This window comes from Athene noctua, chromosome 8 (genome assembly GCF_965140245.1).
Source record: "Athene noctua chromosome 8, bAthNoc1.hap1.1, whole genome shotgun sequence".
Lineage (NCBI taxonomy): Eukaryota > Metazoa > Chordata > Aves > Strigiformes > Strigidae > Athene > Athene noctua.
This window is the reverse complement of record NC_134044.1, coordinates 17,796,087-17,809,830: the sequence shown is the minus strand read 5'-3', so window position 1 is coordinate 17,809,830 and position 13,744 is coordinate 17,796,087. Positions and strand designations below refer to the sequence as shown.

Here is a 13,744-nt window from a genome sequence, read left to right as displayed (position 1 = left end):
CTGCAAGTTGCTAGATGCTGCCAGGAGGAAAAGTAAATATTTAGCTCTGGAAATGTACAGATCACTTTTAAGTACAACATTGTCCGTGTTGGGTGCTCAGCCCACATAATGGCATTTTGAATTGTATGAATCAAAATTTAAACCAACTTCCACTTTCCATGAGAGTGGTCCAGTTCCCACTGAAGGATCACGCCTTCCTAAACTCTCACACAGTTTGTGCTCAGTGATGTTCGTTCTTCCATCATGAACTGTGGCATGATGCTGAACTGAGTACTCACCCAAGAGAGGACCACGTTTCAGTGGCAGATGAAATGATTCCTGCTTCTGTGAGTTTGTGGATCTGCTTTGGGATCCTCTAGGACAGAAAGTATTGTTGTTTGCTTGTCTGAGACAATATTTTCACCACACTTTACTTCCATTGCTCCTGTTAGATCTGTCAGTTTTCATTATAACTTCAGATAAGGCTCATGTGAAATGGGCTTCTGTTTTGTTTTCTCACCAGAGGAGTGATTCATATTCAAATTGAAATGTTGTCTTGCTCTAAGCCAACCTTCTCCCCGTGTGCTAATGGGAGAAGAGGGAGATGCAGGCATGGACTGAGCAGGATTATTTTTCTCCTACTGCACTTAGAAACGTACCAAATGGCTTTTAAGGAAGGCACAGGGACTTAACTGCCTGGCATGGGAGAATCCTGGTCTTGCATGTTTTAAGAACATGAGATGAGCCTGAATCTCATCACTGGTCTGTTAATGCTGCAGACCCATATGCTACCAGCAATGTTGTTCAAAAAAAGATAATTTATGATCCCCTTTACGTTGAGGGATATTTTCAGGTTTTTTTGTTTGTTTGGGGTTTTTTGTCATCTTCGTTAATGTGGTTCTATATTTTCTCTTTATTCATAACATTAATTTTTAAGAAAGTTGCTTGCACTTGTCTTGAGGCAGTGACTCCTCAGGCACTTTCTGCAGCACAGCCAAGGCCATCAGCTCACGATTTCTGCTGCTGTCTGATGCTTTCTTCAAAGGAGTGGTTGCCCTACATGGAAGAGGAGAGCTGCACAGTCTAGCACATGTTTCTGATCTTGTTAGAAATGGATGCTGGCTGGTCCAGTCCAAACTTGCTCGAGAAACTTTATCACAGGTACTCTAAAATAGAGAGAACAGATGCTGAGATTCCAGCTGGGGGTTCATATGTATTTTGAGCTGTGTTGCTCTGTCACCTGCATCTCAGAGTGAATGTCATTGTAGATCTCGTGAAGCCCACTGCCTGTCCCATAAACACCCAGACTGAGATAATAGCGTATTTCATGGAAATCTGTAAAATTCAGGTGAGTATCCTCACCTTAATTAAAGTGACCTTAACTAACTGAGCCTACTCAAGAGGAGATTTGCCATGTTTTAAACTCACAGCTCACCTCAGTCTATTTGCTTCCTTGGTCCTCCCAAGTTGGATTTGGCTGTGTGAAATCATCCTTCACCACTTGCCATTTTCATTCCCACAGACTTTGTGAAACGGTACCCTGAGGTTTTTAGATAAATGTGATACGTGAAGAGACATTGACTTCCAAAGTAGCACCTGAAGAGCCACTGAGCCTTGGAGGATCTGTTGACTTCAGTGGAATATCAGTGGTCATGTCCTTTGTGTTGCTTTGACAATTCAATTACAACAACAGGCTGAAGACCTTGCAAGGATCAAAAATATTCTGCATTGTTGTGGCATAAAATTAGAATTTACATGAAAGTTTTTCTGAGAAAGAGAGAAAAGAGACATTGGGAGGTCTTCATAGCTGCTTGCAGGTTTGTTCACCACTGGAGAGCTCATGAGACAAATGTGAGACCTTGGTTACATGTCACCTAAATGCTTTCTGACTTAAGGGTGTTTGAGTTGGAATCACTTGCAATTAGCATGTGCTTGACAGAAACTGGCACTGCTGCTGTTTGCATAGAAACTGTTTGCGTAGTCCAGTTGTGCCGTGGGGAGAACTGCTTTTAGCAAGTAGCACAAGTGTAGTCTTGAGGTGGTGTCTGTGCAGTGACTGCTCTTAGAGCAGCTGATGTCCTTGATTGCACAGTAGCAACTGTAAAAGTGAGAACATACCTGTCTCCTGTACCTGGTCTCTCTCATGTAAATGTTATGGTCTTTAACCTATTTATCATCATATCCACACATTTATTAGGCAGCTGTTGGTGTCCAGAGTGCTTTTAACTGCATTGCTTGTGGGAACTTAGGCCTGTGCATGGACCAGGGAGATGTGAGCATTGCTCTGCCCCTTCAGAGTCATCTTGGATGAGGCAGTTTCTACCACAGTTGACTGTGGTCAGGCTGATGCAGATTGCAACCTGTTGTAGGCTCCAGTGACCCATCTGGGATCAGTTGCCCAATTGACACAATACATTATTTCTAGGAGTTTGTTAAATTAAATAATGAGGACCAGAGGGTACCTGCTGGTCCCTAAAACCTGTGCTGCTACTTGGAGGTTGGGCAAGGTGTCTCCTGCCTGCTTGATGGAGCCTGGGAGCTTGTGAGTGGGTGGCGTGGGAACTGGGGACAATTGAGGATTCGTACAGGGATACAGAGTTGCTCCTTGGGGCAGAAAAATAAACGTATGATTCTTGGCCCTAGAATGAAGAAAACAAGACGCTGTGGACTTGTTGCAACCCGTGCAGTCTGTGAATGTTTTCTTCTTGTCAGATGCTGCTGTCACATAAGTAATTTTACTGCCAAAGGGCAGGGAATGAACTAATAAAATGGGAGAGAGTGCTACTTATTGAAGGGCTATGTGTTGTGAACATCAGTGCACCAAGTGTACAATTCTTCACTTTCTGCTCTTGTAGTGTTTATTTATCTACATGGTTTGGGGAGGGGGAGAAGGGATGGTGGTGCAGGCAGTAAATCTGTCTCATCCAGGAGAAACTGAATGTTCGGATGAGAAGGCATTATGCACACAGTGCCTGAAATTAGCCCTTAAAATAGCACACTTCACATCTTAGCAATGTATTGAATATACCTGGATAAGAAACAGTCTGAAGTATTGAGCTTATTGTAGTGGATCTGCTGTGACTCATCAGGAAATTGAAAGCCTTGAGACAAAACTCACCCCCCTTCAGCCTTTTTTGGAAGAGACAGGAATTAGTCTTGGATGGGAAGTAATTAATTGTTCTGTGATTGTCAGAAATAGGTACCAAACAACACGCTCATACTGAAGTATTTATATCCGAAGCCCTGTCTTGTGAGCCCAGCTATCAAGTCTCCATCAGACAGAGACAGTGAAAAAGAAAGTTCTCTGGAATGAGCAGCACTTACACCTACATGTGTTTAAGTGAGACAGAATGGAGGTGAGCTGGTAGGCTGCATGCTGTAATAAGCCATTTACTAGGATAATGGCTGCAGGCTACAAATGCCGTTTCTACTTAGTCTGTCTATTCAATGCAAACATTAAAAAAGAAAAAAGAAAACCCCCTCTATCTCAGTAAAGTCTATAATACTCTTAATCCCCAGTGTACTCCATGAATATTAACTCAGCCAATGTCGCAACACCCTACAGAGGCAGATGACATGTAGGCACAGCCTTCTTCATCCACCAGAGAAACTGAGGCAGTGGGAAGGACTTTAATTTAGGATTCTGGTTTTAGACCCAGCAAAATCCCAGGCAACAGCCTGTCTTGACAGTGAGCAGGATGAAGCCGTCCTTTGGTCCTTGGTGGGTCTGTGGGAATTCTGACTTTCAGGGACTATTCCCATAAGTTTAGGGTTTCCTTTGGAGAGATTTGTTGCCTGCTATTGCAGGCAGGGCTGTCCTGGGTGCATTAGCACAGCAGGCAGATTGTGAGGGGATGAATGTGTACAGGAATATCTCCCTAACTTACTGAGTAGCTACTGCCATTATGTATCTGACTGTGGGATATTGCTGGAAATCCAGATGTTGGGAAAAGAAGAAAGAGAATCAAGATGATCAAATACCTGTTTAAAAAAAAAACAACGCCCAGGGAGAAGGAGCTTGATGCCTTTGTGTTTGTCTGCAGTGAAGTCATGGCAACAGAGCACTCATTTAGCAAAATTAACTGTTTCTCTATCTTACCAAACAAAAAAAAATCACATGAAAATGATGCAAGGGAACATCCTTTTATCTTAACCAAATGAGTCCGTTTGTGCCAAAGCAAAGGAGTCATCCTGGGGAGTTTGCTCAGAGAGCACATACTTTATTAGAATAGAAAGTAATAGTTGTCCCAAAGGCATAACTGTAAGAGCCTGGTGCCCTAGGCGAGTGCTTTTAGTAAGAGGAAAACCAGAGTTAGGTTCCTGCACCCATATGATGTTGAAATGCACGCTTTAGAGCATGATTTGAATCAGCTCTTGGTTGTTTGGGATTTCAGCTCAGTTAAACTCTGGATACAGCTTTCAGAAGGGCTATAATCTCTTTGAAGTTCCTTATGGCAATGCTTAGTTTCAAAAGTATTTAGGCACCTAGGGACAAAACGCTGATGCTGCTTCACTTTGGGTGTACCCAAATACTCATAAAAATGTTGCCTTTAATTCCCATTGGCTTTGAGACATACACTTCTTTGTGCCTAAGAGTCCTTTTTAGCTCCTAACCTTAATAGTATTTGAAATAATTCTCACACAAACCCCGGATATAACACTTCTGTGCTACTTCTGTTTTGATGTTCACTGCCCATGTCTGTGCACAGACTGCTCTGTAAGGCAGCTCACAGGGGTGAACAGCACGGTGATTGTGTTGGTAGGAGCGAAAGCTCATTTTATATCACCAGGAATCTCATATTTGAAATTCAGAAATTGTTCATCTTGGTAATGAGTGAGGGCAAGCTCCAGGGGAAATACCTCGAACTCAAATGTGTTGCTTGAGGCGCCTGGAAAGTGGTGTTTCTCTTAAGTAGTGTTTTCCAACCAGATCGAATTTTCTTTTGTGGCTCTCTTGGAGATGGTTTTAGGCAATTCCTTCTGGCTTCCATGAAAGCATCTGACAGCAGAGATACAGAGCTTTTATCTGTATGAAGGAGTGAAACAGTTTGGGGAAGATTTTTAAGGATGATTCCACTTTGATGTGGTTTCTGTTGAAAACGTTCAGGAACCTTCAGACTAATTGGAAACCTGACCAATCATTGACATCAGTGCTCACCAGGTGAATGAGTTGTTTTCCATTGCTTCTCATACCTGGGTGAAACTTGTGCCTTTCTCTTGCAACTTAAACTTTGGTTTAATGAATGAAAAGTGAGAACTGAGCGTAGGTGGATGAGTTTTGGTCAGTGAAGGAAGGAAAGCTACAGTCACTTTATATATAGGTAGGTATCTTGGACATTGCTGTGGAGGTCTTTACTGTAAAAAGCCAGTGTTTGAGGGATTTTTTTGGAAAGCATCTTTTTCAGGAAGGACCTCACCTGAATATTTATGCTCTTCATGCTATTGAATCATCCTTGTCAAATAGGAGTGCAGAGGCTGGCTGGGGGTGCGTGACGTTTCCCAGCTCAGCCTCAGGCTGGTGTATTTGCAGTGGCGGCTGGCTGTTTCTTTCCACCAGTTTCTCTTCTCCAAGGCTGGATGTAGCCCTTCCGTTAGCTGTTAATAGTATGAGAGCAGAAGGGCCAGGCTGTAGCAGCCTTCTGCCAGAGCGATGCCTGTGGGCTCAGGTATGGCTGCCCGGAGGTAGTAGAGCAAGTGGGTGAGGGTAGGAGTGCAAATCCCAGATGGTTGCACATGAGATTTTGTCGGAGGCTTTCAGTGAGGAACAACTTTTATCTTGGGCTGTTCTGGGTGAGGGCTGAGATCCCCAAATAGGAACGCTTGCAATGAGGCAGCCCCAGCCCCACGGGTTGTCCCAGTGCGCATGGGGCGAATAGCGTGGCGGAAAAGCCTGAGCAACTGCTGCCAAATGACTGGGAAGATGCAGCCCACGATGTCTGTTGTGTCTGAGATCTCTGTAAAGTCTCTCGCATCCTTCCTCAAGTTTAGTTTTCCAGTGGAGGCTGTCGCGGTAATGAGAATGTCTCCCATCTGCTCCTCACATAGCTTGGCACATTTAGCTAGAATATATATATTTTTATTATGGAGTTAGCCAGTGGTAACCATGACGATTAGACTTATCACGCAGCATTTTTTTCCCTCCTCAAGTCAGTTTGAAATGCTGACAATTAAATAGATACAGTACACTTTAGAGATCCATCAGTCTCTTTGTTGTCTTGACAACCAGACTATATTTAGAAACGTAACAAGTACATGGAGTTCAATTGCACTTTTGCTAAAACATAGTTTTGTAGCTTGAGAATTTAATCTGTTGTTTGTAGATGCAGGTGCTTATTTGAGTGGTGCCTGACTTTCTCTTTGGTCTCTCTGGGAAGCTCCTACATAGCAGTGAGGAGACTTGGCCAGTGGGAAGAGGGTCCTTGTCAGGTGGGGAGCAAACCTGCCCGCTGCTTGCTGGAGATGTTGTGCATGGCGTGGGCAAGGGCCTGGCAGCTCCTGTTTACTCGGATACTGGCTCTCCTGTAGCCCTTGGGTGCTCATGGTGCCCAGTAGCCCTGGGTAATTGTGGTTGGGCTATTGATTTGCAGTGCAAGAAGAATGTGTGGGATCATTTTTCCAGATCTGCTGTTCCTGCAGATGAAGCTCAGCAAAAGGTACCGGTGAGGAAGAAGTAGCTTGTCTGAGCATCCTCTCCCCTCCCAGGTGAGCTGCTCTCACGGTTCAGTAGCACTTTGGTACAGGAGGATGGTACCAAGGAGTGTGACGTTGGAAGACTGTGATGTCTTTCCTCTTGCACCTGAGCTACCTGAGTGTTGATTGGAGCTGAGACCTGCTCTCTGCCACTGAAGCAATAGCGGGGATAGTTTATCTGTATCCCTTCTTCTGTTTTGTCTTTGATTTGCCAGGAGTGTGTTTGTTTAACTTTGACAAAATAATACTACTTTTTTTTTCTATCCCTTCCCATTTGACTGGCAAAATTGAGGTCATCCTCTCCTTATGAGCTGGAGTAGCAGCCCGTGGGCTAGGTCTCTGGAGCTATGGATTTTTAAGGTTGCATTCAGGGCTGGAAGAGCAGAAGGGGCTGCTGATGGAGTGCACCTTGGAGGGCTGTAAATGTCCCTGTCCCCCACCACCCCTGTGCACACACTGATGGTGGGTGTGCATTGTGTGGCTGTGCTCTCTGCCCTTTTCCTTTCGAGCCAGTGGAGGTCTGTGCAGGCGCCTGTGTGGGTATCACAGCCGTACCTGTTGTGGTGATGTGCAAGCCTAGAAGAGCAGCTGGGACATGTGGCTGCCATCCTGCAGTCCAGTGGTTGTGAGACGTGGGCTAGCACCACAGTGGTCTTGTTATGCTCTTACGATACGAGCTTTAAGATAGGCAGTGCTGTTGGCTTGCAAAGCTCTTTCTGAAGCAAGACACACTCAGGATCTGAGGGTATCTCCCTGTCTTGAGTGATAAATGAATGAAATGAAAATCAGATGAGGAAATAGCTCAAACATTCCCCACCATTCCTCTGTGGCTGACCCAGGTTGTGACACTGGTCAGGGTTGCCCCTTTGGAAGGCTCCAGGTCAAGGGGTTGTTAAAAAGAGCTTCTTTGGGATGAGGTATTGGTGGCCTTTCCTAATCAGCACCTGAGCCCTGGGGCAGGGCCTGGGATGTTTGTGGATTTTCTGCAAAATGTCAAGCAAGGCTCTTTCACCTCTTCCTGTGTGATGCTTGGCTTGTAAATGATGCTCGGCAGTATAATTTGAGCAGGACAACTGAAACAAACAAACAAACCAAGACTCTCCTTCATCAACAAAGCTGCGGCAATGCAACAGTCTGAACAGGAGCTTCGTTATAGTGGATGGGGTGGCCTTTTGCCCAAGGGAACCAGTGAATTGGGTGAGATGGTTTAAAGATAACAACCCCGAGTCCATGGTATGGATGTAGTGATGGTCAGTAGCATCCACCCTTGGGCCGAGAGCTGTATAAGTAGTCATCAACAGCATTGCTCTGATGTTGAGGAGTGAGCACAAGCTTGTCGCTGAGATGCTTTATGACAGGGGTGAGGAAGGCTCAGAGGAGAGGAGCCCGACCTGAGATCAGCTGTTATGGCCAATGACAGCCAATGAAGTACATCTGTATTTCCTGGGGTGCACATCTGTCCACTGTACTTGAAATATAATCTAGCAAAGCTCAAAAGGAGGAGAGGATTGGGTTTTTCTAGCATGATTTTGCTTCTCGTCCCTCTGTTTCTTTTTAATTCATTATCTGTTAAATAACAGGGGTGATTTTTTTCAGTGTGTGTGCACAGCTCAGTTTCATTTTTCTGTTTTCTTTGCTTTCTCCATTTTAACAATTTCCCATTGAAAATCCAAAAACATAGTTATATCTCCACTCCAGCTTTATTTGTAAACTGTTAACATTCCTTTTTCAAATGTTTAATAGCTGCTGGGGTTTATTCTTAAAATACAACCACCAAAACCCAACGATGCTAATGAGTCTTCAAGAGTGCTTTAAACAAGTTATCCCAATGATAATGGTCTTCTGTTAGAAGATATTTAGCTGGAAGTTGGATGAGCAGTAATGTTTATGGGTCTGTAGATCCATAACCAGACAAAATCAGAATAACTCCTTCGATTTCAGTGGAGCTGAATCTGTTTATTACAACTGAGGCCTAGGCGGCACTTTAGATGCAAATTGCAACCTCTCTGAAGTTAAGTGGGGTTTTGATTTAATTCCTGGAAGCAGTAATGTCAGCAAAGAAGCAAAGAGCTGGGACCCACGTACGCTGAAGTCTGTAACTTTGGGTTGCTCTCTTTCCCTTGCTGTCAAGATCAGATTCCCTTGATTTGGGCTAGTAATTAAAATGCAGCTTCTCTTAAGCATCTCCCAAAGGCAGGCAGAGAGAGTGGAAGTGCAGCCTATGCAGATTATTTATATCTCTTTACATACTTTGCAGAAAATGCCAGTAGTTATGTTGTTCTCTCTGACTACTCATGGCTGGGCTGCTGACCTGGAGCTTGTGTTTTCCAGCTCCAAAAATGCAGAGGCGCTACTGCTGAATTACTAGGCTGTGATGCAGAGAGGGCTGTGATCTCCTTTCTCCCAGTGTATTTGTGTCGGTGTGGTGCTTGGGAGACATGGACCACCGCTCATCACCCCCACTGTGTGTGGCATAAATGATTCACCATGCATTCATTTCTGGTCACATAAGGGCCATTGGTTTAAAGCAGGCTTGATGCATAGGTTAGCGTTAGCTATTTGAAGTCTTCGGTCTGGAAGCAACATCAAACAGGGGGCAGAAAATTTATCATGTACAGAAAAATCTCTAGGATTTGTTTGCCCCTTTAAAAAATAACAATAATAATAAATTCCAAACTGCTCACATGCTGTCTCCTCTGTGGTCAGGACACCTGTCTGCATCTTTGCTGTTACTTGATATGGGCTTACAGTGCTTGCAAAAATGTTAACATGAGTTTTTTGTCATGGCAAATATGAAAGGAATATCCAGCGTCTGTGTAGGCAGGTCTTCAGCAAATTTCTCTGTGCTTCTTGCTCTTTGGTGTGGATCTGAAGCAACTGCTGCAGTTCTCATCCCCTGTTCTCCCCTTCCTTCACCACACACCAGGAGCGTGAAGCTGCTGCCCTGCCAGACCTGGTTCCCCTGAGCAAAGACAGCTGATGGTGGGGCTAATGGGTTTCAGCCTGGCTTCCTTAAAAAAATAATGTATGTGACTGGCTAGATATGTCTCTCCTCCCTCTTTTTAATGATTTAATCTCAGCCATGTTTGTTAAGAGATAATTTGGCTTTAGTTAGGAGGAGCTGGGTGTGACCTGGGGCAGCTGGGAGAGTGGTAGGCAGGGGGAGCTGGGGCAGGTGGAGGTGGACTGGACTGTTCACTAATCATCACTATTATTTTTTAAACTTTCTTATTTCTTCTCCAGGACCGAGATGAAAGGAAATAGAAAAGACCAGAGTAGGCTCAGATATCCCTAAGCTGGAAGTACGAAAGGCTGCTGGTTGAAAGCAGCATGTGGTAACTTAGAAGACCTGTGTTTTCTTTTTAACTGGGAGTCTTTGGAGGCACCCAAAAGGAAAGCAGGGTTGGAGGTGGAGGTAGGGTTTAAGCTGTCCCACCCTGCTGCTTCTTCCACAGTTGCTGTGTGTTTAATGCATTCCACCTCAGCTTCAGTTCTTCTTGGTGCTCTCATGCAAAGCCAGTGCTGGAGGGGTGACTCACCACTGGCCTGAGCAGCAGAGGAGGCTCGGGAAGAAGAGGCTCTTTAAGCATGAGAGGCAGAAGGGTGTCTGGTCAGGATCTGAAAGAGACTTTGTTACCTGCAGCCCTTACGTCAGTGCCTTTCACCAGCTCTACAGTGATTTAAAACAAATAGCTTCTCTCCCAAGTAAACCTCAGCTACTCTAACATTTGCTCAGATGTAATCTGTCCTGCCAACATGTGAAAAACCCTTATATGGGTCAAAACAGGGACAGACTGACACATCAGTTGTATCAGAAGGGAAAAAAAGCTGTGGTCTGCTCCGTACAAGATGACAGCTGGCGTTGTGGGCCCTTTTGGGGCTGTTTTCTTGGCAGGGTGTCGCAGCCAGCTTGATTTACTTTCTGTTCTCTTGATGAGCAAAACATTGATTCTGACCTTTCTGTTTGCACCCACAGAGGTCCCTTGGAAGAGCCTGTCCATACGTCTGTCTGGGTGCCTGACAAGGCTGCCTTGCTTCCAGGTGAGGAATGGATCAGGTCCCAGGGATTTTACCAGCTGCTGAGTTTAGAGAGAGTGGGAAGACCCTGGGACCACATTTGGCCATTTAGCAAACACTGGGCATTTCTCCAAAGCCTGGGTGGTCGGAGGGCAGGCTAATGTGAGAGACTCAAGGTGGTTCTACTATTTCTGGGTCCAGGTCTGGAAGCAGCAAACGTGCAGGCCATCCTGGGAATGGGAGTGTTGCATGGGAAGGGTTGCGTGGTCCTGTGGGCTCTATTATTTTGATGTCTTTTTGAATGAGACTTTCCTGTTTCTGGACCTGAACTCGCTCCCTGTCCACGGCATGGTTCTGTGCAGCCTGGATATGCTCCCAGCTGATGATGGAGAGCTGACTGTATTATTAGCTTTAATATAACTGTGCTTCAGTGTATGAAAGTAGAAAAGTATGTAAGTCTATTAAGAATAACCTGAATACAAATTTATGTGAGGGGCAAATCAATCCATTCTTCAGAATTGCCAGTTCCATCAAATACACTGGAGATATTTAGCTGTGACTTAAGGATCACCCTGATAAACTACCCCAAATTCTTGTAGGAGTCCCTTACCAGGTTATGCGTTTTGTCCCCATCCTGTAATACGATGATTCAATTGCAGCAAGGGTAAGACTGCAAAAAAGGAGCAGTGTCAGGGCAGCAGGTCTGTCCTCAAGCCTCCCTCAGTTGTGCCATCCCAGGAGGCAAAAGAGGTTGCTAGAGGTGTCACAAAGTCACAACAGCTGGGGGAAGAAAGCAGTGAGCAGCCCTGCTGAGAAGCTGGTAATGAATGAATGTGGGTAGCTGGTCTACAACAGCTCAGTGGCCATGAAGTTCTCCAGGAGGAGATGTGCCTCAGGAGAGTGCGGTGCCTCTGGGCAGTCTTTGCTGTGGTGATGGTTCCCTGAGCCCGGTGCCTGCACCAGAAGGCCACGCGTGGTGCGTGCACTGGGAGCTGCATTGCAAGCCAGCGTGGGTCCAGAGCAACCCATTGCCATGTGGGAAGGTGTGTGCGGGGTTTTGTTCTTCCGCCACCATGGTGGATTCAACTAGGGGAGCTTTTTAATTTGCCTTGATCTTACCCAACTTGAGAGTTGTAAGAGATCCATAGGGCACACTGAAATCAGAAGTGCCTCTTCTTTACACTGTTGTGTCACTGAATATAACTGCACTTTCATTCTGCTCTTTCGATATGCAGTGCACATCTCTGCTTTCTTTCTTTACCTTCTTCTTGTTGTTTTTTTTTTTTTGTGTGTGTGTAAATTATGGCTAGCTGGAGATGAGATTTCAGCATCCTGTTTACTGCAAACAGTTGGGGACATTAATAAATGTTGAAAGACAAAGACAGACCAGGGATTAATAAGTAGAGGACAGGAGATTAATAGCAAGAGAGTAGTATTTGGTTCAAGGCCTGGTCTTCCCAGTTGCTGGGTTATGGAAGATTAATGGCAGCTCGTCTGTTAGTCTCACTCTTTCTGTGGCAGCTTTCCTGGCTAAGTCTAATAAACTGTCCCAGTGGGTTGCTGTAAATATGAAATCTAGGAAGAAGCCCATCCTTATAGACTGTTAACTAAATGAGTCAGTATTAGTTTTGCTTTCTATTCAAAGCTTAAGCAACAGCATCAATATATTTGTGAGTGGTGAAGTCAGATGTTCAGGTGCTTACAACTCAGGACAAAAACATGTCATAAAATGTATTTGCCAAGCAAGCTGTCTCCTACAAATTGTTTTTTTACTCTGTGCCCTGTGCAAGAGATTGATTTTTCCTCTCTTGACTAGGTTTTCAGCTTTGTTTCCTTGGAGAACCGGGCTCTTGACCTATTGCATCTGGCCTCTCATTAGGCTTTGTGTGAGATCAGATCATTGTAAGGAAACGCTAACTTTGCAAAGAGCATTCCTGGTTAAATTTGCTGGAGGATTGTAGAACATTGTAGAACTGCATCACAGAAAGTCTTTATTCTGGTAGAAGGGTGCATGCTGTTCTGGGTGTCCTCTATCAGTCTCAAACTCCTACCTTAAGGCTGAAACTGCCAAGTCAAGCGTGGCAGTAGACTTTTGGTGTCTGCTCTCATGTATTTTCACAAAGATGTTCCCAAGCTCTTCATGCATAGGGTTATACCAATATGCAAGTATGTGCATGGCCATTTTGGGAAGGAAGCAGCTGTGTTCCTGTACAGTGAGTGTGATGAAGATAGGGCTAACATCAGCACTTCATGGAGCAATAACTGAATTTCTTTTTCAGGGAAGAAAGGCCATGCACTGCTTCAGTGTCCCTGTAACAAAGCCCTTCCCCTCTCGTCTGCTCTTGCATGCAGTGCCCTTGGCTTTTCAGAAGTTAATTGATTTGTCCATATTACGATTCTCTCTTTAGTTTTATTTGTGTAAAGAAAAACACATGCTAATCTTCCTCCAGAGAAATGTTTCACACTGCTCCTCTTTGAACGTTGGCCCCGAGTCTGCTGCATTTCTTAATGAGTCTCTAACTAAACAGCCACAGTTCCCACATGCTCCATGCTTGACACACACATACTTGTACACCCACATGCCTGCTCCCAGTTGAACCGAGCAGCCTGTCTGCTCCCCTCTCACGCTCACTGCTTTGGGATTTGCATTAGCAAGGCAACACCTCCCTGGGAAGCCCTACATGCAAGAGAGGGCTTTATACCCACAGGTATAGATATATTTGTCATCAAATGAGCTGTCCTGTCAATCGCAAAGGCTGTAACCTCTTTATCACACTGTCCCCCCACCCCCAGGCTCATTTCATGTGCTTCTCTGGGAGCCTGGATTCCTGCGGGCTGCACTACCCGTGGTGAGGACCTGAGCTAGCGCTGAACATGGAGCCGAACACCCAACACTCAATTACTGTCTGGTATGCCACTGGCTGCCAGATCTTTGATAGCTTGTTTTTAATGAAGATTCCTCCTGTAATTCCTAGAATATCTTGCAGTGCAAAAAATGAGCTCTGTGTGTATTTTGCTGTGGGCTGAATTTTTTTCCTGCTCTTCACAGTTCCCTCCA

At 44.9% G+C, this 13,744-nt stretch overlaps 1 protein-coding gene across 4 annotated transcripts in view; it reads left to right on the top strand.

Moving 5' to 3' along the window:
- Nucleotides 1-13,744, top strand: part of LPP (LIM domain containing preferred translocation partner in lipoma) — a 331,834-nt gene that overhangs the window by 91,543 nt on the left and 226,547 nt on the right. The window contains exon 1 of one of the 4 annotated variants that reach the window (XM_074912518.1): nucleotides 10,656-10,710. The exons of the other annotated variants lie outside the window; for them this stretch is intronic. The gene's annotated coding sequence lies outside the window, so the exon portion shown is untranslated. Of the gene's footprint in view, nucleotides 1-10,655; nucleotides 10,711-13,744 lie in introns of those variants that run through there. 4 annotated transcript variants of the gene reach the window in all.